Raw genomic sequence first — 25826 nt, forward strand, 5'->3', positions numbered from 1 at the left:
ATTTAAGCGATTATACAAGTAACAGTTATCCAACAACATTCAAAAGCCATCTCTTTAGTTAATTATGACAATGTCATTGTCAAGTAATGTTTACATTACATCCATACCAGTGAGAATTTTACTACACATAATTTGCCGTATAAAGAAAGAAACAGTAGGGATAACCGTAAAATATTTGCGCCTACACTCTTACGAGGCAACATCAGCGCGTGGAAAACGCGTTCCAAGACTGCAGCTTTAATGCTGAATATTTTGTAGCGATATTTGGCACACATATTCGTAATATGTATAGTAAAGAATGGCCAATTTGAGAAATATGTCAGTATGTAGAAATTACTGTATAATTAAATGAAATAATAAAAAAACTAGTCTGCATCGTCATTAAGAATAACAAAAAAATACACTTTCTTCAAATAACCTCTTTTATCCCATGTCAAATTTTGTGTCACATTGGAATTACTAAAAATCGATTATCTATAACAAGAAATCGAACTTGCTGCCTTGGCAACATTTAGCGCGCCTATAAGTATAATAATTATTGTTATCACAATATTGTGCCTTCGTTTTTGATGGTATAGCATCAAATAATATATTATTGCGATCTGCTAAATACTTCCGAGTCACTTTTTGGGAAAGTACAGTTGTTTATGTAAGCTATCCGGGATAAACAAATTGAATAATTTACAAACTATTTGATTTCAAGTAGGTATATTACATGTCATTATAAGAAAAACAAAGTTATTAACATATTTATAAATTACTTCAAAAATAAGGGTTTTAGCAATTACCTCGGTCAATTCTTTATGTAGATATATTAATTTAGAAACTCGCAAATTAAAGAACTTGCTGAGATGAAAAACTTTTATTTGAACCATTTTTCTCTGAAATGTATAAGAAGTGTTTTACAGGCAAACAATGATTCTTTCATGTTTTGATTGTTAAAAAACAAAGCAAAATTAGCTATACATCTTCACTATGGCTCATATACCTTTAGAACTTTCAAAAACTTATATAGGTATATATTTTTACGAGAAATTGACGATTTTTTTCACAAATGGACTGATAGGGGAGTGCATATAGATTTTTACTTCGGAAGATAGACTTTTTTGTTATTTCATTAAGAAATGTTTAATAAACAACATATCAAAAAGTTCTACTCGAGAAGTGGGTGCTTCATTTTTTATTAAACAAATGAACTACGAAATTAGATGTTTTTTTTAATAACTCCGAAAATATAAATTTTACAAAAAAACTGACTTGACCATTACAAAATTCAGAAAATTTTACAAAAACACCTTATATAAACATTTTTCTAAAATTAAATCTGTATCTTCTATAATTTTTTGTTTATAACGCTAAAGTCACCCTTCTCACAAACATTGGCGCACTGTAAACTAGCGTACGGTGAAGTGCACGGTTGAGTTATTTTAATGTAATTCTTTAACTAATGGATCAAATGAAATTTTACAAATTGAACATGAAAGAAGAATAATTAAGCTATCTTATGGTTATAATAGAAATAATTAAAATGTATGGACATAAGTAAGGTGTGGGCGGAAATTGAGCCTTACATGAATTTTGTTTAAAAATGATTTAAAAATGTGAAACTAATACAATTTTTCTTACAAGACTCTCAATTTTGCACAACTTACCTTTCAAGCATCTTACTAAATGATGTTTCATTCAAAAAAAATCTCAAAAATTTAATTCAAATAATATGACGTCTCAAAAAATGTAATTTTTGAACTCTTCGTAGTTTTATAGAATTACCACCACTTTAAGACGGTATTACTCAAGTTTGAACACATATATTACAGTTTTATAAGTGCTTTTTTAAAGCTTAGGATGTAATCTTTAAAATGCACTAAATTATTTTACTTTAGAAATGAAATAAACTATTTCTTTTTAAGAAAATTAAGAAAGATAACAAAAATGTAATACAAAAACCGAAAATTACCAGCTAAAAAAATGTCCATATAAAGTGATCAAAACTTTTTTCTGTAAAACTTACCTAAAATACATTTAATAATAAGCTTCAACAGTAATAAATATTCAGCAAAAACATTTTTTTAGCTCTTATACAGTATGTCTGCGTAACTTGGAACCTATTGATAACTTTTTTATTATCAGTATTTCGAAAAAAAGTTATTCTTGATAAAATACTCTGCATCGTATATACATAATCTAAGAAGTAATCTTCAAATATCAAATTTAATTAATGTTATACGAGGTATGTCAAAAAATATGAATTTCACTCAAGAGTAAAGTACCTTTACATTTCACAATATCGAAAATTGTTATTGGGAAAAGTTGTTTGGAATTAAAAACTATGTTTTAATATTCAATAACATCCTCCTAACTAAAATATTGTGAATAATAAAGACACTTAACTCTTAAGAAAAATTAATATTTTTTACATACCTCGTATAAAATTAAAAAAGTTTGATATCTGATGGTTGTATCTTAGATTTTAGATCAGGGAGAGCATTTTATGAAGAATAACTTTTTTTCGTAGAAGTCATAATAAAATAGTTATTATAATTGTAATAAAATGATGATGAGTATCCGAAATTTGAGAAAAAATTGATTTTTTTTTTTCGATTAGAATGATGTAATTGTAGATTTAGACAGAGTTTCTAATTTCAAACAACTTTTCATAATAGCATATTTTGATATTCTGGAATATAAAGGTACTTTACTCTTTAACGAAAATCATATTTTTGACATAACTCGTATAAAATTGATAAAATTTGATATCTGATGGTTGAGTTTTAGATTTTTGACCATCCAGAGCATTTTATTAAGAATAACTTTTTTTTCGTAAAATTGATAATAAAAAAGTTTTCCATGTGGTTCCTAACTACGCAGACACACTGTATAAGAGCTTCTGTATAAGAATTTTCAAATTGCAATGCCATATTCGGATTCAGCATAATCAAAAACAAAATAGAAACATATTTGATCAAAGTAAAATGATGAATTTAACGACATTTTTAAAATTATTTATACAAAACAATTGTTATTGTTTAAACAATTAATAAACAATTAGCGGCCAAATCTGCGAGTAGAACTTTTTACTTTAACATGTATATAAACTAACAAAAAAAGTTTTAGAAAAATATAAGCTTGTTTGAATTTTTCCGAAACAATGCATGTTTTCGTTCTAATTGCACTCCCCTATGAGGTAAAATGAATAAATAAACATTACATAAGATGTAGATTCATAATTCTATGGAATGTAATAGACAGTAAATTATAAAAAAAATATTTTACTTGCAATTACCACATGTCATATCCAATGAACTTTATTTGATTTTAGAACGTTTAAGTATATTTTATGTGTATTTATGTATATTTCATGTATATTTATGTATATTTTATGTATATTTATGTACATTTTATATAAAAGAATAAATTTTTTCAAGACAATTTGCAATTTCGTTACTATTATTTTTATCTGACAGCCAATGTCCAGAAGGAGTATTATAAGGATCAAGAGGGAAAAACTAGGTATTAACCATATTCTCTTCATTTTTTCATATTTTCGAATATATCCAATATTGTTTCTTAAATGTATTCTCACTATAATATCTACTGACATATTTAAATTTTTTCGTCGCCAAAAATAGGCATAAGTGTCGATCGGATTTTTTACACCTGATTGAATTTAGTTTTTACTACCTAAAACGATCACAATCCACGTTCTACAGTTTCAAGCACTCATCTCTTGCCGTACTCACCGACTATAGGCCGGTCAGGCACCAGCGTGAGCGTATTCTAAGTCGCGGATTCATTTAAAATTTTAAACTGCTACGTTAGCCTTTTTATTTTCCTGAAGCGAAGCAGAATTCGAACCAACTTCCGCTATAACATTTCGCCTGTGGATGTGTTAGTTGTTGCCTCTGGAATCCTCAGGTTTCTTAAGTTTAAGATCGATAAACACATTAGACCAGCGTAACATAGATGAACTTACCAATACGACCACGCAATCAATAGCAATACCAAATGGCTATTGATTGAGAAAAAGAGACCAAGCACAGACAAAACATTGGTATAATTTTAAGGACTAAACAAGAAAGTGAAGAAAGATATCCGAAATGATCCAAAATAACTCCTTCTTTTCAGAAGAAAGAAGACCACAAACATGAGAAACAAACATAACGTACTGGTTGGTAGTGAGCAGGAATACAATCATTATTAAGAACATCAGAAAATTAATAAATAAATAATAGGAAAGGACCACAAGAAAGATAATACAGATGGCATCAGAGCACTTCTGAGATTGTCATAGATTAGAGAGAAGCAGCTTTAAAACAAAGGAAAAATAATAAATTTTCAGACGAAGACCAAACCAAAACATAAATACTAATATCCTACTAGATACATACGTAGATACCTAATTGCTATGCTTATGGGCTAATCTGGTCCGTTCTCAGATGTGACTTTCATCCCTATCATGTTACTGTCAAGAAACTATTCAAAATAATTGTTTTTCCAAACAAAAATATATTATTAATAGTATTGTGACTCTGTTTTAAAATAACTTTATTCAAACACCAAGAATATTAAAAAAATATATTAATTAATAGTATTGTGACTCTGTTTTAAAATAACTTTATTCAAACACCAAGAATATTACAATAATTTAAAACTTTTACAACTTTAACTTTAACAAAACTACAACTATAAACGTCAAAACACAGCTGATCTATTATTTGTCAACTTTCTATGTTAACATTCAGTTTCTACACATTTTCTGACGTTCTAAATATCACTAGACATAAAAATAAACATTGCAACAAGTGAAGGGTCCAGGACTGTATATAGCTCAATGTTCCTATGTATCTAGTAGGGTGGCGCTTACTGTAATATGTGCATAAAAACAGCATATAGTTTCTGTTTAATAAATGACTGTAGGGGAGAAGTGCCACTAGAATGATACAAGTCTTAAGTTATACATTATTCAAAATTGGTGATACTACACAAATAGAAAATTGAAGACCAATATCGTTTTACCTCATTTATATAAGCTAGTCATTAACACAATAACAAATTAACTAACAACTAAGACTGATTTTTAGCAACCGGATTTTTAGAAAGAAAATGTATGTTTTCTGCAGAAAGAAGTCCGACCATATGGAGAGGAAAACTAAAAATTGAAGTGTTCAAAAAATATAAAAATTTTTCAAAAAAGTTTCTGTATCTCTGTGTATATCTTTTTTAGTTGTAAGTACTTTTTACAGACATAACAAATATGTAATGTTTTAATATTATTAATAAATACAAATTTTATATTTTAATTAACTTTCCATTGTATAATAAAATTCTTAATTTAATTAATCTTTAAAATGAGCTTAATTACGTTTCTTTCTTAATTATTATAAACAAATTAGTTACGAATTAAAAAAAATGCTACTTTTTACTCAGAATTCGTCTCAGAATAACTATTTTTTGTTTAAATTTATGTAAAAATTGTCAGCTTTTCAAATATGAAAAATATTTTTCATGTAGGAGTTATAGTTAAAAGGTATTCTAATTGTTTATAAGTTAAAAATAACAGTAAACTGTGCAAAACAAGTTTTGGTTTTAAACATTTTTTTGTATTTTTTATAATTAAAAGTAAAAGTCATTACCTACACTTATTTTACTCTATATTAGGTATTTGGTCCACAATTAAAAAATTTATTACCTCCCTCCTCAGACTTTTTTCTGCAAACAATCCTGCAAAAATCAGCTATGGTGGTATAAAATGTATGACCCTTCATGATCATATGGGGGGCGCAGTGTGGAGTCATAAATGATGATTTTCTTTGCAGGATTGCTTGATAAAAATACTTACAATTTACTGGTAATATTGTCCGACAAATTTTTAAGGGTACTCCAGTTGTCGGACGCACCAAAGTTTAGAAACCTCTATATTTACGAAACAGCCCCTCCCGAAAATTTTCCGAAATAGAAAAGTTGTCTCGGCTCGACATGAATAACTGAATAAAAAAGAATGTGTGTGTACTTTGTACGCACGTAAGAAGTTATACTTCTATTATTATGATTTCAACGAAATTAATATACTCAACAGGTTATTTGTATTTTATTTAAATACATATTAAACTAACTTTCTTTACCTACCACTTTTAAAAATTTTTTATTAAAACGATACCAAAAATATAAAAAAAAAGAATATGAATCGTCCGGGATTTGAACCCGGGACCTCTTGATCTCCGGTCACACGCTCTACCACTGAGCTATATCCCTTTTGCTTTGACAGGCTACAAGATTTCTCATACATACTGACAAATTTAATAGACCAAGTGGTATACAAAAATATTTAAATATACTTACTATTATTATAAAATATCTTATTCCCGAGGAAGACAAATCCAAAGACAAAAAACTTATAATAAATAATATATTTACTAAGAACACTAATATATCCTTTTATATGATATAATTGACTTATTTGCGCTGACAGCGCTGATACATACATATCTTGAAAGATTAGCAACGAAATACATACTGTCTGTGTGCGCATGCGCCCGGCATTATAAAATTTCAATCTCGATCGTAAAGAAGTATAACTTAAAAAAGTTTCATGAAGGAAGTAATACATTTTTTATGGTGGGCCTAACGCCCATTATGTTGTCTTACTATAGGTATACGGTATACAATATATTAACGGGAGAATTCGTCAAATACCTGGCTATTGCGAAGTCCGGAACACTGTAAAATTTGTTGACTTCCCTGGAGTACTAGTACTATCGATCATTTACAAATGGTGGAAATTTTAATCAAAAATGAAAATAATGCTATATAAATACAAATAAATTACTAATATTATTGTTATATTATAACTTTTGAGTTTTTATTAAAAAAAAATTATTTTGATTCTTGCGGTTTCCTGTTTATTATTATTATTATTCGAATATTGATTATACTGATGACATTACCTGGTGATTTCACTCCACAAAAAATACACTAAATAATTAGATCTGTCTGGCTTGCATAACAGTATTTTCGGATGTACTTGTTGTTCGAAACATGAGACGAAAATAATCACAAAAATTCAATGTGACTTATTTAAATTAGAGTTTGTTGAGTAGCACTGACAATATTAATAAAAATCGTGTGATTTTATTTACTGTCACATGACCAAAATATTAAAAAGTTTCCGTGTACTGTTTACCTTCGCATAACTTTTAACTGGTATAAATTTAAATTTGGCAAATACTCGTAGTGCTAAATATCTTATTTTAATGGGTACTAATTTGTGTAATTCAAAAATAATTGTCAAAGTTAATTTAAATTTGGAAATCTCTCCGAAAAATATTAATTTTTGGCGGATTATTTGATTTATACCGTTCTAATTTAGTTTGTTTAGTTTTGTTAAACTTTTCCTTATTTAGTTTACATTTTGAAAGTGTTCATAAGTTAAACGTTACTTGAAAACTCCTCTATGGAGTCATCTAGTGGAGGCGAACCGCCTGATATTGAGAATTCGATGGATAGTAGCTGTGATTTACAAGATTTAAATGGATTTCTACCCAACCAGCCTCAAAATAAGATAAGTAGTAGTATTAATCTTAACAATATTAATGAAAAACAAAATACTTTAGTAAACTCAGATCAACCAGAAAAAACCAGGCCTGTTTATTTATACGAAAAAATTGATTTAGGACCTTTTTACATTTTCATTGAAAACTCCAGTTTAAATTTTACAGGAAAATTAAACGCTGTTAAAATAGGCGAGATCCTATTTACGTTACATCCAGAAATTGACAATTATATAAAAAAAATTGACTCAATCGGACGCAACCGAGTTAGGGTCTCATTTAAAAATTATAGTAGCGCAAATGCTTTAGTTACTTCCAAATTCCTTATTCAAAAAAATCTGACCGCATACATTCCAAAATTTCAATTGTTTAAACTAGGTGTAGTAAGGGATATAGATTCAGATATATCGGAAGAATATCTTAAAAATAGAATAAAGGAATTTGATCACCATTGCAAATTCTCGGTTGAGTATGTGAAACGAATAACAAGAAAAATAGTAGCAGATGACAAAGTAATATTTAATCCAACAAAATCAGTTATTGTGTCTTTTAAATGCCAGAATATACCAAAGTATGTAGTAATTAATCATGTCTTACACACTGTTGAAAAATACCAGCAAAAGGTAATTATCTGTTACCACTGCTATAGGTATGGGCACATGAGTAAGCAGTGTAAAAGTAATCCTCGCTGTTTTAAGTGTCATGAATCTCACCTTTCCGATTCTTGTTCTTTATCATCGTTTAACAAAAAATGTCTATCCTGTGAAGGTGAACACTTCACTAATGAATGGGAGATATGCCCAGAATTTGATCGCCAAAAGAAAATAAAACATTATATGTCTGAAAACAGCTTATCTTTTAAGGAAACAATTAAACTCTTTCCTAAGATAACTTATGCATCTATAGCAGCCAATAATTCCTCAATAAATTCTCATCAAACTCCAAATATGAATGCACCATCCTCTTCATATTCCTTTACTCAATTGTCCACGTCTCAAACATCTTCCAATCAGTTCGCTCTACCTTCAGTTTCAAATAGATATACAATAATAAAACCACCAAAATACAAACGACCTATCTCTTCCTCACCAGACCAAGTAACAATGGAACATCAAAAAATAATAAAGTTAAACCCCATGTCCAACAGACCTGGTGGTATTATCACCTCTTCTTCGTATCAATCTACATTTAATCCAGAACAAGGATCTAAAATACATGAACCATCAAAAGAATTAACAGAATTAATATCAAATATAGTTACAAGTATTATCTCTAATATAAATCACAAAAATTTTGAAATTCCAGAAAAATCAGTTCTAGTAAATTCAATTCAATCAGTTTTAAGTTCTCTCTTATATAATAATGAATAGATTGGTAATTTGTCAATGGAATTGTAGATCGGCTAACTCTAATAGAGAAAACCTTATCCACCTATTAGAAGACCAGAAAGTTGATATCGCATTATTGTCAGAAACTAGATTTAAACCAGAAAAGTATTATAACTTTCACGGGTACAATATTGTCAGAGACGACCGCTTTTCAGTAACTGTTGGCGGTGGCTCAGCAATTTTAATAAATTCAAACCTATATTACGAGGAAGTCACCATGAAAGTAGATTTAATAAACGTCAATAAAGTAGCAATAAAAATAAAGTTTAAGTCATATACTGTCACATTTATATCTATGTATGTTCCCCCAGGAACCAAGTTATTGTTACAACAATGGAACAATTTCATAACATCTATAGAAAGACCATTTATAATAGGAGGTGACCTTAATGCTCACCACATTGCCTGGGGCCTAGACAACCAAACAGATATGAAAGGTAAAATCTTGATGGACTGTATAGACGATAATAATTTAATATTCAAAAATGATGGCTCTCCTACTTTCTTTAGGAACTTCTCGAAATCGGCAATAGACCTGACCATTTGTACTCCTGACTTAAACCACCTGATCACTTGGAAAACACTTCAAGACCTATTTGGTTCAGACCATACACCTATAAGAGTAGAGTTAGAGGATCAACCAACTCATACATATAATCCATATTCACAAAAGTGGAATTTAAAGAATGTCGACTGGAAATTATATGAACAGTATTCGGAAGATGTATTCTCTCAATTTAAAGATATAAATTCTTATGAACAAATTTTGCACAATATAAATACAACTGCATCCTACTGCATCCCCAAATTTAAAATAAAAAAACCGACTTCCAGAGGAAAATACTGGTGGGATTTAGAATGTGAAGAAGCAGTCAGAAGAAGACAGGAAAGTTTTTGTATATTCAAAGAAAATCCAAACCATGAAAACCTACTTAAGTATAAAAAAGATGATGCACATGTCAAGAAGATCACTAAACAAACTAAAAGAAATAGCTGGAGAGATTATGTCGGATCCCTAAATAGGTCAGTCCCTATTAAAGATGTATGGTCAAAAGTTAACCGAATAAAAAATAGAAAAACAAAGAACAAAGTCCCTGTTATTCTGTCGGAAGCTTCGTGGATAGAAGAGTTCCATCAAAATATCACACCGCCGTCTGCAGAATTAGTAATTCCTGATTTACAACTAAATGCTCTGTACGACTATCCAGAACCAATCCGTTTCCTAGTCAAACCATTTTCTGCCACTGAACTAAACTTTGCGTTGAAGAAAAACTCAAATTCAGCACCAGGTGCCGATAATATCCATTACTCGATGCTATCAAATCTTTCAAGAATTGGTAAGGCTGCACTACTAAATATATATAATGAAATTTGGATGCGCCGCATAAAGATTCCTGACGATTGGCACGTTTACACTATTATCCCGGTTTTAAAACCAGGAAAATCATCAAAGAATTGGGATTCTTACCGTCCAATCGGTCTGGCTTCCTGTATACTAAAAACATATGAGAGACTTATTAAAAACCGTCTGGAATTTTGGCTAGAAAAGAACGACCTATTACCAAGAAGTCAGTTTGGTTTTAGAAAAGGTAAATCCACACAAGATAGCCTCTGCCACTTTTTAATAGACATTTATAGTTCCTTTACTTATAAGAAAGCAGTTAGTGCTTTGTTCTTAGATATAAAAGGGGCTTACGACAACGTTAATCTCCACATACTATACGCGAAAATGTTGGAAATAGGAATACCCGAGATAGTAACATGGAACATCATTAACTTATACATTAATCGAGCAGTTCACGTTAGATTAAATGGAGATCAATCTAACTCCCGATACACATCTTTGGGACTACCTCAGGGTAGCATCCTAAGTCCTATATTATATATACTGTATACTGCTGACTTAGAAACTAAACTTCCTCAACACATAAAAATCCTACAGTACGCTGATGATGTTGCGATATATGCAGAAAATAAGTCAATAGATAGATGTAATAACTACCTTAAATCGACATTGAATATTATAAAAAAATGGGCTACCGATAATAACTTAACAATATCAGAGAGTAAATCAACCATTGTTACCTTCACTAAAAAACGATATGTTCCTCAAAGCCATCTACAATTTGATAATACTAGTATTCCTTATAAAACTTCAATAAAATTTCTTGGCGTATTTTTAGACTCCAAATTAAATTGGAAAGAACACACAAATTACATATTACGAAGAATGGAAAATGCAATGAATATCATGAAGACTGTAAGTGTCAGTAACTGGGGAGCTGATCCAAACATATCAATATTACTATACAGAAATTTGATAAGATCAATCTTAGACTATGGATCTATTTTTTATGGCTCAGCATCAAACTCTGTACTCCAAAAAATCGAGAGGATCAAAAATAAGGCACTTAGGTTATGCACTGGTTATCTTCGTAGCACACCTATATTGGTCATGGAATGTGAGCTTAATGAACCTCCACTTTCATTACGCAGGGAATACCTAAGTGAGAAATTTATAGTTAAAACAGCGGTTAACGATAAACTGCTATTAAATAAAATTGTTCATTTAACCACCTCATACCTAACTCATTATTACTGGGAAAAAAAGAAACTGCTTTTAGTTGTGGAAAGCTTCCTCAACGTTTCTAATTCCATTGGCGACATACACCAAATTGAACAAAGCTCGTCTCGAAAGCTAAATTATGAAGATTATTTATCTCCAGTTAACTGTCATTTAAGTAATATTCGTGCGACAGACTTCCTTACTAAAATAGACCACCTTCAGTGTGTACAAAAAAACTGGGGGAGTTATCAGAAATTATATACGGATGGTTCAAAAATGGAAGGAAAAGTTGGATATGCTATATATTACCCACAAAAAAGTATAAAAATAAACAACAGATTACCTGATAAAATGACAATTTTCACAGCTGAACTCATTGCAATCAAAGAAGCATACAAAATATGTATTAATCAAAAAGAACTCAATTATGTTATATTTACAGACTGCCAAAGCATTGTAAAGACATTGAAATACAATGTACATAATTTTGCAGAAAATTATATCATCAGTGACATCATAGCAATGAACAGTGAAGCTTTGAAATCGGGCAAAAATATAATATTGTGTTGGATAAAAGCACACATTGGTATAAAAAACAACGAAATAGTAGATGATCTGGCTAAAAAAGCAACAACGAAGGAATCCACTCTGCATACTTATCAACTTCCTATGGGAGACATAATTTCTATTATGAGATCTATCAAACGGACGAAATGGCAGGAACAATACAATAATTCAGACAAAGGAAATTATTACAAAAAAATTCAGCCTACACTTCCCATCAAGACATGGTTTAATCAAGTTTCCAACAAAGGCTTTATCAAAACTATTTGTCGAATAAGAAGTAATCACTGTCTGACTCCAGTCTACAAAAGAGAAATAGGACTTGTAGATAATGATGAATGTTTATGTGGAGAGCTAGCTGATCTACAACATATGCTATTAGAATGTCCTTTACATTTTATTGAAATATCAAACTTTTTTGCCAATCTAGTTCAAATTAATGTACAATTTCCTTTTAATCTTATATACCTTTTACAATCAAACAATCTAGATGTTTATAAAATTTTGTACAACCATGTTAATTGTTTAAAATTAAAGCTCTGAGAAAAAAAGAAAAAAAAATAAAAAAAAAAAAAAAAAAAAAATTAAATAAAATAAAAAGTTACTAAGATCTAAACCTCCGCGAGGTTGAATCGGGTTTAGGTCTTAGCGCGATAAAAAAATATACAAAAAAAAAAAAAAAAAAAAAAAACAAAAAAAAATAAAAAAAAAAAACTAAAAAAAAAAAAAAATAAAAAAAAAATAAAAAAAAAATAAAAAAAAAATAAAAAATGTAATAAAAAAAATGTTAAGAAATATAATAAAAAAAATAATAAAAAAAACAGAGTAAAAAAAAAACAGTAGTACTAATAGTTTTAAATTTAGATACTAAGCATATATTTTGTAAAAGAGAGAATTCAAAACACATTGACTGGCCAGTTGGTTGCTTAAACCAGTGCCAAAAAAACATAAACACACACACACACAATTTGTGTAATTTAATGAAAATCTTAAGTAACTTTTAGCTGAATAAGTGTTAAGTAATGGTTGTAATTTATATTTAACACTAACATGTTAATACAATATCTGATGTCTTTTTGTAAACCCCCCATTTAAATGTTGAATATTAAGTAAACTTTCCAGAAAAGAACTAGAAATGAAAAGAAATATTATTAAATTAAAAAATTGCTTAAACAAGTTGAGAATGCGAGCATTATCAGAACGAAAACTTTGTTTAGGGTTAGCAAACATAATTTCTATATTACTATGAATAAGGTAAATATGATGTAATATAAATGAATTTATATGCAATATTATATCGCCGCCGCCTACGCAAAGTATAACTCCGAAAAATGCGGCGAAGAGTAGAACTTTCAACGAACGCCGCGAAAAATATTATTTTCGATTATATGATTGTGAAAATTATAATCCCTAATAAAGTGTTAGCGAAAAAATTTATTTTTTGAGGAGTATCGACAAAAAACATCATTTCTGTTTGTGGGTCCACGAAAATTATAATTACTAAAAAGTTCTCAGAAATAACTGTTTCGTCAGCAGAAACAGAAAGAGAAATAATTGTTTTCGTTGACATCTTATGAACTAAATCTTTTCGTTATAAATATTTTGGGAGTTATAATCTTCGCGGGCACGCATATAAAAAAGAATTGTATCGCCAACACGACAACACTTATCAAAGAGTTATTATTTTCACTGGAAATGTATTAGGAATCACATTAATCATAGGTACCAGCGATATAATATAATTTGAATTTACATGATGTATCATCATAAGTCGAAAATTCGATTTCTCGACTTGATTGGGATTGGTTATATCGAATTTGGTTCGAGACACTGAATTGGTAATATACAGTGTGTCTGCGTAACTTGGAACCATATGGGAAACTTTTTTAATATACATTTTACGAAATTATTCTTCATAAACTGCTCTGCATCGTCTAAAACCTAAGATGCAACCATCAGTTATCAAATTTTATTAATGCAACAAATATGAATTTTCTCAAGAGTAAAGTCCCTTTATATTTCACAATATCGAAAATTGTTATTGAGAAAAGTTTTTTGAAATTAAAAATTATGTTATAATATGCAACTACATTCTTCTAATTGAAAAAAAAAAATTGAATTTTTTCTCTTAAATTACGGATAACCTCCACCATTTTTATTTATGTTAACTTCGTTATTATTAATTTTACAAAAAAAAGTTATTCTTTATAAAAAGTTTTGCATAGTCTAACAACTAAGATGCAAGTATAGGATATTAAATTTTATCAATTTTGTACGAGGTATGCCAAAAAATATGAATTTTTGTTTGAATTATGATAAATATGGTGTATTGTATTACACTACACTAGATGGTATTCATATTGCTAAAAAGAGAAAAAAATAAGTTTTTTTTAAATGGCAACCTAGGTTGAGTGATATATCATAGAAAAGCTTATTTTTTTCTCTTTAGAACAATACCAAAAAAGTACCATATTACTAATGCAATACAGCATAATAATTTTGTCATTATTCTTAAATTATGTACTTTTAAACACTGCAGACTGCAGATATCAAATTATACAAGTAAGACTAATTTAAAACTTGACATTTTATTGTATACAAAATGGTTTTTGACATATTTTCAGTGCCTACTGTTGGTTTTAGTTTTAGTGGCGTAACACGAATAGTGAAAAATAAAAATGGATTATTAAAATTGCAATGTAATATAGTTTTTCATAAGTAATAAGTATGGTACTTTTTTGGTATTGCTGAAAAGAGGAAAAAATAAGCTTTTCTATGATATAACAGTCAACCTAGGTTGCCATTTAAAAAAATGAAGAAGGCGGCGATACGGTAAACAGTGACGTCACGAAAAGTTCTCTAAAACATAAAAAATTTCATAAATATATATTCATTGGTTTCAGACAAATTGCCGTGTTTCCATACTTTTTCGCTACCCTGTATAATATTACATATTATACTATATAATATTTAAAGCAAACTCTTCATATTCTTATCGTCAAACCCACAGACACGAACGAATTTATATAAAAAAAGAAATTTTCACATTACCCTGTATGGAACTTTCTTGCCATTCTTGATTTTCTCACAAAGATATATATGTATATTTTACTTGTAAGCTTTGGAGCTAGACAGACGACTGGATTGTTTTTTCAAAGATTCCCATTACCGTCGGCGAGGATAATAAAAAAACCATGAGGAAATAAAACTGTTAATCTGACCATATAATATTTATAAATAATTACTACAATTATTTTATATTTATTATTTGTCGCAACAAAGGATTAAGTTGTGTATTTGTTGATTACAGGGATTCACAGATATTGGCAATACCGACCATATTTAATTTTAAAATTTTACAAAAGGGGATTTTAAAACGTCACTTTGTAGAAAAAATTAACCACATTTAAGACGTTTGATTACATTTGAGACGGAACTGGATAACACTGCATTTATTACAAGACACAATTACTTTACAAAACTTTAAATTATAGACCAGTGAATCGTAATAAAACGTATAATAAATTGATATAACTATTCGCACATAATTTTAAGATGTTATAACTAATTTTATTACTAGTGCCTCATTTTACATCTTGACATAAAATTATATCAACAAATCCCATAACACCATCAATGCCAGTACGTATTGGTCTAGTGACTAGTCTCTAGTCAAATACCATAAAAAGAAATATAAATAAATAAAATAAACTTTCACGAAACAATGGTGAATTAACATTACTTTTAGACAGGAAAGAAAATTATGGAGATTATTTTTTAATGATTTTAACTTCCAATCATGTAGTAAGATTTTTCATCACGTGTTTAATTCTGTCCAATCCGATTATTATTTCATCGGTAATTTTCTAGTGTACAAAATTACAGTGGGATTTTTTTTAAGTAGATTGTTTCTGTTTAATTGCAACCAGTTTCCTAGTTTTGACAACTGTCACATTTAAGAAAATATCCATAATAAACTTTTAGTTCTACATCTAATGTCAAATAATATATTAATAATATACAGTAAGAATAAAACTGTATTTATAAATAATTTTAACTAATATTTTATTAATATCTTCGTCTAAATATTAATTTGCTAAACTGTGCTGTTCACTTTGACAAGTTAAAAAATGTGTGTTACATTAATTGGGATCAATGTCACTGAATGTTTTTATACAAAGACTTAAATTTTATATATAAGAATTAAAAAATAACCTTACGAATATCACACGACAATAACAATAAATAAGAAAATATTGCTCCACCTTTTCTCAAACTTCCTGTCAATGAGCAATAACCACTCGAGCCCTGCGGGCTCTCGTGTCTATTGTCAGACAACAACTTTTCGAAAAATTAACAAATGAAATAGAGAATGCGGAAAAATCCCCTTACGAACAATTCACACATCCACTACTTCGGGCTGGGAAATTTTTTTTGAATAGAATCGAAGATCCAAACACCAGCTCTCAGAAATGTGTTTCGCCCTCTTCAACCTCTATGGGCTCATCGGTGAAGATGAGAGGTTGAATATCTTCAGACACATTCCAATCACAAAAAGCCCGAAGTAGTGGATGTGTGAATTGTTCGTAAGGGGATTTTTCCGCATTCTCTATTTCATTTGTTTGTTTTCGTACGAGTGGTCGTCCAAACCAGTACCTGTGGATCTTTTGATCACTGAGTGTGTTTCAAAGATCTACATCTTTTGTTTTTTCGAAAAATTGTCGCATTACATTATTGTCAATTTATTCTCACTTTCTTGTGATATTAATCCCGAAAATAACGTACAAGTAATATACGTTGACTAGCCTAAAGCTTCATTTTACACTTGCAACTGCGACTTGCAACTGACTGAAAGTACTTGCGGCCACTAAACTTGCCATGCGTAAACAACAAGAAAGTGCACTTGCTAGAATTTTTCTGTTGTTTACACATGGCAAGTTTATTGGCCGTAAGTACTTTGGAGGTAAATAGTAGGTAAAATGTAGGTAAATAAAGCTTACTTTTTCCTGCTCATTTATTTCCCTGCCCATAACCATGCTCCGTAAAGTTGTGCTCACTACGGAGAGCAATGGATTGTATCCTCGATCCGACCCTTGCTCCCTGGTATTTATATTCGTTATATTCGTGAATTCTCGCATTTAAAATAATGTATTTATTTTACATAAAGGGTTTGCTCACTACGGAGAGCAATGGATTGTATCCTCGCTCCTACCCTTGCTCCCTGGTATTTATATTCGTGAATTCTCGCATTTAAAATAAATCATCATCATCATCATCCAGCCCTCTGCGTCCACTGCTGGGCATAGGCCTCCCTCATTTTTGTCCAGTGTGCTCTATTTTGAGCACTTTGCATCCAATTTCTAGACATTTTCTTGAGATCGTCAGTCCAACGAGTAGGTGGTCTTCCTCTACTTCTCTTGTCTAATCTCGGCCTCCACTCAAGTAATCTCTTCGTCCATCTCCCATCACTGATTCGGGCGACGTGTCCGGCCCAGTTCCATTTCAGGGTGGCAATTCGGAAAATTGCATCGGTAACTCCTGTTCTTCGTCTTACGTCTTCATTTCTAACTCGGTCACGAAGCGATATACTCAGCATTGACCTTTCCATTTTCCTCTGGGCTATTTGCAGCATTTTAGAAGTTGTAGCTGTCAATGTCAAAGTTTCGGCACCATAAGTCATCACAGGCAACACACATTGGTCAAATGTTCTACGTTTTAAAGAAATTGGTATATCGCTTTTAAAGATGTCTTTGAATTTTCCATAGGCTGTCCATGCTAGGTTTATTCTTCTTCGTAGTTCGCATGTTTGGTTGTCTCTTGTAATCTTTATTTCGTGTCCAAGGTATATGTATTTTTCCACTAGCTCTACTTCGTTGTCTCTAATATTGATATTTCCGCTAGGTACTAGGTTTGTCATGAATTTTGTTTTGGAGATGTTTATTTTAAGACCTACATTGGCACACACTAACTGAAAAAAATAAATACATTACATATTTTAAATGCGAGAATTCACGAATATAACGAATATAAATACCAGGGAGTAAAGGGTCGGAGAGAGCACAAAACTATCTGCCGCGGTAAACCATCTCAGCTTTGTCTTGTACAAATCATCCGTACCACTTCCACTTTTTTAGACTTTAAAATTTTATTCACTTCTTGCTTATAAACAGTGTTTCTTTTTTAAATCCTTTAAAAGTTTTTACATTTTAATTTATTCACGCGATTTTTTAATTTTATATTCCATAAAATTTCATATTTTTCGTATGTGTTTAAAAATGAAATTATCTTCCATCCCACTTACTGTAAATCATTGTCATCCCACTCATTGTAAGTAGAACAAATAGTGGGCAAGCGACAAGTAAACAAGCCGATCCGTCAACTTCTAGCAAGCGCTTGCCGACAAGTAGCAAGTGCACTTTCCTTTTCAAGTTTACACCTGGCAAGTTTAGTCGTCGCAAGTACTTTCAGCTAGTAAACTTGCCAAGTGTAAATGTAGCTTATTGTGTAAATCCCACTATTAAAAAAGAACTGTACAAACCATTTCTTAGAATACGTGTGAGGTAGCGAACATTCTTGCAAATACATCATCTACCGGATTACCCGAAATGAATCGATAGTTATTTCCAAAATTTATCATAGCGATTTTTTGCCTCAGGCGTCATATTCATTAAATAATAATGACTTATCTCCTGGACTTGATAGAATTGCAACATTATTCTAAAGAAATATTCTGATATTCTCATTTTCTACTGTCACTAATAGTGTCTTCTTCTTTTAAGGGCACCCAAAGTCCCATTTAACGACAATGTTAACATTATGTCACATAGCTCTGTAACCAAAGCACTTAGTGACCTAATTTTTGTTTTATTTTGAAACTACATGTATTGTTTAGTCCCGCGTAGATTTTTGTAAAGTTAGAGTGAAAGAAACATTTATTTTAAAATTTTCAAAAATACTCTTACAAAAAAAATCCAAAAGTTCAGATTTTATTTTTTATTTTACAGTAGAACCCCGCAAATCCGAACTAATTGGGGGGACAGCCTGTTCGGATTCCGAAAAGTTCGGATTATCCGAAAGTTAGCCTTAACTAGAAGTTCAAAGCTTTCATTGTGATTTTGAGTAGCCAAACGTTCTCGCAAGAGTGTGGACAATATTTTTGGACTCAAGTTGACTACGAGAGAACCAAAGTAAGTTTGTGTTTAACCTTTATAAACACTTTATAAACCTATATTAAAGTATAATATTTATTTTTAAGAAATTTTAAATGTCAAAGTCCTAGTAATCCTACATTGTCCAATTTTCTGGCTTTACTCTGTATAATAAACATGTTTTTAAGTTTTTGTCTTGAATTTTTAATTTTTTTTTACTTTCCGTTGGTTCGGATTTGCCGAAAGTTCGGATTCGCGGGGTTCAGATTTACGGGGTTCTACTGTACTTGTTTTTGTACATTTTTCAATAAAACTTTACGCGGGACTAGATATTATCTATCTACAACTACTGTAAAAATTTGGACCTTCGATCATTTAAGGAACCAGAGATATCTGACATCAAAAGTTAAAAACCTAGTATTCGGGAAATCGCAAAGACGTAAACCACTCTAATAGGCTATAAAGCTACCGGTACACGGTAAGTTGAGTGCAGACGTTCAGAAAACAAATAGTTTTGTAACCATGGAAATTTTATACTATAATGTGTTATATACCGTTGGAAAGAGAAGATTTCAGAGAATAATTTTCAATCGTAACCCAAAAAACTTTAAAAAATTCAATTTTTGGACTTTGGGTGCCCTTAAGGGCAGCCCAAGTCCGAAAATTGAATTTTTAAGTTTTTTGGGTTATGAATAAAAATTATTCTCTGAAATTTTCTCTTTCCAACGATATAAACACATTATAGTAGAAAATATCCATGGTTACAAAATTATTTGTTTTTTAGACATCTGCACTCAACTTACTGTGTACTGGTAGCTTTATAGTCTATTAGAGTGTTTTGTTTTTGTGATTTCCCAAATATGTACTAGGTTTTTTAACTTTTGATGTAAAATATTTCAAGATCCTTAGTTAGACGATAGAAGGTCCAAATTTTTACAGTAGGTAGTAGTTGTAGATAGATAATATCAAGTTCCTGATAAAGTTTTATTGAAAAATGTGCAAAAACAAATAAAATAAAAAATAAAATCTAGACTTTCTGGGTTTTTTTTTTGTAAAAGTATTTTAAAAATTTTTGAAATAATTTTTTTTTCACTCTAATTTTATAAAAATCTACGCGGAACTAAACAAAAAATTTAGTTTCAAATTAAAAAAGAATTAGGTCCCTAATGGACCAAGAGCTAGCAACGTCGGGAAAACAGTGATTTTAAGACACTTGGTTTTTTAATATATTATTCCCTGTGCTTCCTTGAACACCTTACCGCCCATGTGGCTACTGAGACAGGTTGCGTTCATTACTGCGCAGCGCACCTGTATAGGTAAATATATCGAATTTAAAATTATTTTAAGACGAAAAATTTGTTTGCCATTACTTTTTAAACATTATTAGAAATATGAATTATAATTGCCAGGCATTTCTGTGGTTGCTAAATATGCGCCAGACGCTATTTTTTATAAATAATAATTGAAAAATTTAAGTCATTTTAGTATGTCTGAAATTTTAATATTATATTATTTACACATAAATAAATGCAAAATTAATTTGCCAGGCATTAATTCGGTTGCATTCATCAGCCAGATGGATTTAAAATCATAAAAATAATGTGTATTTTCAGCAAAACGATCGCTGCTTGGGTTAAGAAACTAGACAAACAAAAGATACGACAATTTCGGGGGTGAATGTTGTCCGCACATGTTATTAAGATGGCCAGTCACAGTCGCAATAAATTCACAGTTTGTTAACGATTCTTGTCGAGTTTCTATTTAGTGAAAAGTAATTGTGATACAATATAATGGCAAATAAAATACAATGTGTGTTTTGCAAGAAAAAAAACGAGAATATAATAACTTTTGTGGATGAAAAACTGTTAAAGTGTAAAGAAGTTTTGAGTGCGGGTATGAAATACAATTTAAAATATAATAATGTACAGTTACCGGACCAAGTAAATACCACTGATGGATACCATAAAAAATGTTACAATTCTTTAGCAGCCTTAATGGCTAAGTATCGTAACATATCTGACATTAATTCAGTTTTGTCAAATCTTCGTCATACATCAAGTTCTTCGCTGTCAAGTGTGAGTGACACTGTTTTAGATAGTGATGAATTTTCCAATTTATCGTCGACCGGTTTTTCTGATACATCTAGTTCTAAGACATTATTACCAAAAACTTCAATTAGTATAAGTGAAACAGTGGCATATGACGAGGCTTCTTCAAGTTTATGTACCAGTTCAAATTTCCAAGAAACAAACTTTTGTCCTGAAATCCCGCCGATTGATGATCATCAGTCAACAGACACAGGTAATAAAAGAATATGTTTTTATTGTGGAAAATATAGAAAACAATTGAAGTGTAAGAAACAAATTCTACATTCCTGTAATGATGTTAAGATATATGATAAAATAACAGAGTGGGTAACAAAATTACAAAATCAGGAGTTATTAAAAAAATTAATGATAGTAGAGCTTTAAATAGTTTAACTTTTTATCATCATTCATGTGAATTGGAATATTTAAATAAATATAAAAAAATTATTTCTGATACTACACGTACCTCCTGGCACAATGTGAAAGATATTCACATGAATATTTTTAAAAAAATTGTGTCCATAATTGAAAAAACAGTAGTAGCAAAAAATAAATATCTGTTATTAGCTTCTCTTTGTGACACGTACAACGACGAATTACAAGAAGAGTTAACACTCTGATGCAGATGTCCATGTAATTACAAATAATCAGCTTGAAGAAAAAATATTAAAACATTTTAAGCAAATTAAGATTGTAACAAAAAAGAAGAAAAAAATTATTATGCATAAAAATAGTCATTTATTGGAAGATGAAGATATTGTGACACTTGAAGAAAATGATCTTATCGATAAAGTTGCGTACGTTTTGATGAAAATATATATCATTTTAAATGATTTTAAATCCATCTTGCTGATTACTGCAACCGAGTTAATGTCTGGCAAATTAATTTTGCATTTATTTATGTGTTAATAATATAATATTAAAATTACAGACATACTAAAGTGATTTACATTTTTCTATTATTATTTATAATAAATAGCGTCTGGCGCACATTTAGCAACCACAGAAATGTCTGGCAATTATAATTCATGTTTCTAATATTGTTTGAGAAGTAATGACAAAAAAATTGTTTGTCTTAAACTAATTTCAAATATATTTACCTGAATCTTTTGTTTGTCTTATTTCTTAACACAGCCAGCGTACGTTTTGATGAAAATATATATCATTTTAAATGATTTTAAATCCATCCGACTTAATGTCTGGCAAACTAATTTTGCATTTATTTATGTGTAAATAACATAATATTAAAATTTCAGACATACTAAAATGATTTAAATTTTTCAATTATTATTTATAAAAAATAGCGTCTGGCGCATATTTAGCAACCACAGAAATGCCTGGCAGTTATAATTTATATTTCTAATAATGTTTAAAAAGTAAGGGCAAAAAAATTTTTTGTCTTAAAATAATTTTAAATTCGATATATTTACCTGTACAGGTGCGCTGCGCAGTAATGAACGCAACCTGTCTCAGTAGCCAGATGGCCGGGAAGGTGTTCGAGGATTCATAGGGAATAATATATTAAAGAATCAGCTGTCTTAAAATACTTTCTCGAAAACGTTGAGAGCCATTTAGACTATAGCGTCTGGCACGTATTTAGCAACCACAGAAATGTCTGGCAATTATAATTCATATTTCTAATAATGTTTAAAAAGTAATGGCAAAAAAATTTTTCGTCTTAAAATAATTTTAAATTCGATATATTTACCTGCACATGTGCGCTGCGCAGTAATGAACGCAACCTGTCTCAGTAGCCAGATGGCCGGTAAGGTGTTCTAGGATGCATAGGGAATATTATGTTAAAGAATCAGCCGTCTTAAAATAGTTGCTCGAAAACGTTGCTAGCTCTTAGACCATAAGTGCTTTGGTTCCAGAGATATGTGACATACTGTTAACCTTGTCGTTAAATGGGACTTCGGGTGCCCTTAAGGCATAATATATATTGTGCCGCCGAGATATAGAATAGCACTTCCGTTAAAAAATATAATGAATTATAAATTACAATCACAATACAGATGTACTAGAAATAAACAAACCAATACACGTTGAATGTTAGTTTTTTTTACGAGGAGCACTCCCGAATCTTGATTTACAATGTATATACATTGTAAATCACAAATAATAACTTGCAAGGGAATTTACATTGGAAATCATGATATCCGGGAGTTCTCTTCTTCATTCTTGGTTTGTTCATTTCTAGTTCATCTTTATTGTGATTTTAGTATAGATTTAGTATAGATTTTAGTTTAGAATTACATACCAGTCAGAATTATACATATTATATACCTGTAAATTTTTGAAATCAATTATGGTAGGGGAGACCAAGCGAGGATTTTTGCAGTTACTCGAGCGCGTCAGATTATCACATGGGGAGAAACCTTGTACTCTGTAAATGTACCTCTACCATATATTGGCTCTTAATACAAGGGAGTTCATTAAGAGGGGTATGAAAAAAAAATCTATCCTTAAAAAAGCTCGAAATCGTCAGATTAAGATAGGGTAAGTTAAGTACATGCAAAACAGTGTATATGTTACCGGCCAAACCCGATTTCAGGACAAACTAGTTTGGCCTAGGCCAAACTAGTTTGTCCTAACCGCCTTAGGATAAACTAGTATGGCCTAGGCCAAACTAGTTTATCCTATTGCGCGTAGGCCAAACTAGTTTATCCTAGGACAAACTAGTTCATCCTGACTGACATAAATAAACACACTTCAGGCCAAACTAGTTTATCCTGATATAAAACGCACACTTCAGGATAAACTAATACGGCCTTCTTCTTCTTCTTGTAGTAACTATCCGTTTCGGATGTTGGCGACCATCATGGCAATCTCTACTTTTCACACTGCTGCTCTGAAAAGACTTGTAGTGGTTGTGTTGAACCACGTACGTAGATTTTTCTAGGTCTTTTTTAGATGCGTCTGTAAATACGATATGATGATTTTTAAAATAATTTTCTATGTCTGAATTAAACATCATATATCTCGCGCGCAGAAGGCGCGCAAATCGCGTGCATATAGCGCGCATAACGCGGGCAAAACGCTCGCATATGGCGCGCAAAACGCGCGCATAAGGCGTGCAAAACGCACGTTGTGCGAGCATTATGCGCGCGTTTCGCGCTCCGCATGCGAGCGTTATGCGCGCCTTATGCGCCCGTTCTGCGCGCGAGATATATGATGTTTAATTCAGACATAGAAAATTATTTTAAAAATCATCATATCGTATTTACATACGTATCTAAAAAAGACCTAGAAAAATCTACGTACGTGGTTCAACACAACCACTACAAGTCTTTTCAGAGCAGCAGTGTGAAAAGTAGAGATTGCCATGATGGTCGCCAACATCCGAAACGGATAGGCACTACAAGAAGAAGAAGAAGAAGGCCGTACTAGTTTATCCTGAAGTGTGAATCTTTATTATATCAGGATAAACTAGTTTGACCTGAAGTGTGCGTCTTTATATCAGGATAATAACTAGTTTGGCCTGAAGTGTGTTTATCCTAAGGCGGTTAGCGCAAACTAGTTTGGCCTAGGCCAAACAGTTAGTCCTGAAATCGGGTTTGGCCGGTAACATATATTTCAAAAACCTGACGATTTGAGCGGGGCGTAAGAAAATGGGCGAGTCACAAAGTTTCACAAAAAAGCGAATATTTCGCGAAATGAACGTCAGATCGAAAAACTAAAAAATACGTACATACTCAATATTTTTCAAAAATCTATCGAATCTATCCAAACACGACCCTCCATGGAGGTGGGGTAGGGGATTATTTTAAAATCTTAAATAGGAGTCCCCATTTTTTATTACAGATTTGGATTATTTACGTAAAAATAAGAAAATTTTATTCGAGACATTTTTCGAATTATGGATAGATGACGCTATAATCGGAAAAAACGATTGTTGGAAATGGAAAATTAAATTAAAAAATGGAAAGTCCCCCACTTTATGGAAAACGTAACTTTTTTTGGTTTTAGGACCTTATTTTCACAACCCAATTAGGTCCCTATAGAGCTCGAGTAACTGCAAATTTAGCATACTTTCCTTCCCTACTATTATCACATTTCAGAATTTTTGCTCCGGGAATATATTATTCCTCTACTACATGGCTTTGTCAAAGGTCGATCAATTATGATTATTATCATAGTTCACTTTGGTGTGTTAATGGACAGCCTCACTGGATACAAAAAACCTGCATATATTAATATTTAAACTGAGCAAAAAATCATTTGATCAAGTACCAAGAAGAAAATTAATTTATAAACAACATTTCTTATCAGTGAAGAAGGAATGGTATTATAAATCTTGCTTTTTAAAGAACTCCATAGAATGATATCCAGGGAAGTTAAATCGGGGGATCTTGCTGGTCATTCAACAAAACCTCTTCGTCCAATTCATTTCCTAAGAAGTTCATTAATATATCGCCTTACTTTTGGTATAATGCGGAGGCGTACAGTCTTGTTGGAAAAACAAACTATCTTCCGAGTACCTTTTATCATTGTTTTAGTCATAATCTCACAAAACTGTAGTCGCC

At 30.8% G+C, this 25826-nt stretch overlaps 1 protein-coding gene across 5 annotated transcripts in view; it reads right to left on the reverse strand.

Moving 5' to 3' along the window:
- Window positions 1-25826, reverse strand: part of LOC126887846 (inositol polyphosphate multikinase) — a 203350-nt gene that overhangs the window by 68795 nt on the left and 108729 nt on the right. The window contains exon 1 of one of the 5 annotated variants that reach the window (XM_050655740.1): window positions 15117-15231. The exons of 3 other annotated variants lie outside the window; for them this stretch is intronic. The gene's annotated coding sequence lies outside the window, so the exon portion shown is untranslated. Of the gene's footprint in view, window positions 1-6944; window positions 6964-15116; window positions 15232-25826 lie in introns of those variants that run through there. One more of the 5 variants, XM_050655741.1, reaches the window with a different exon arrangement.

This window comes from Diabrotica virgifera, chromosome 7 (genome assembly GCF_917563875.1).
Source record: "Diabrotica virgifera virgifera chromosome 7, PGI_DIABVI_V3a".
NCBI lineage: Eukaryota > Metazoa > Arthropoda > Insecta > Coleoptera > Chrysomelidae > Diabrotica > Diabrotica virgifera.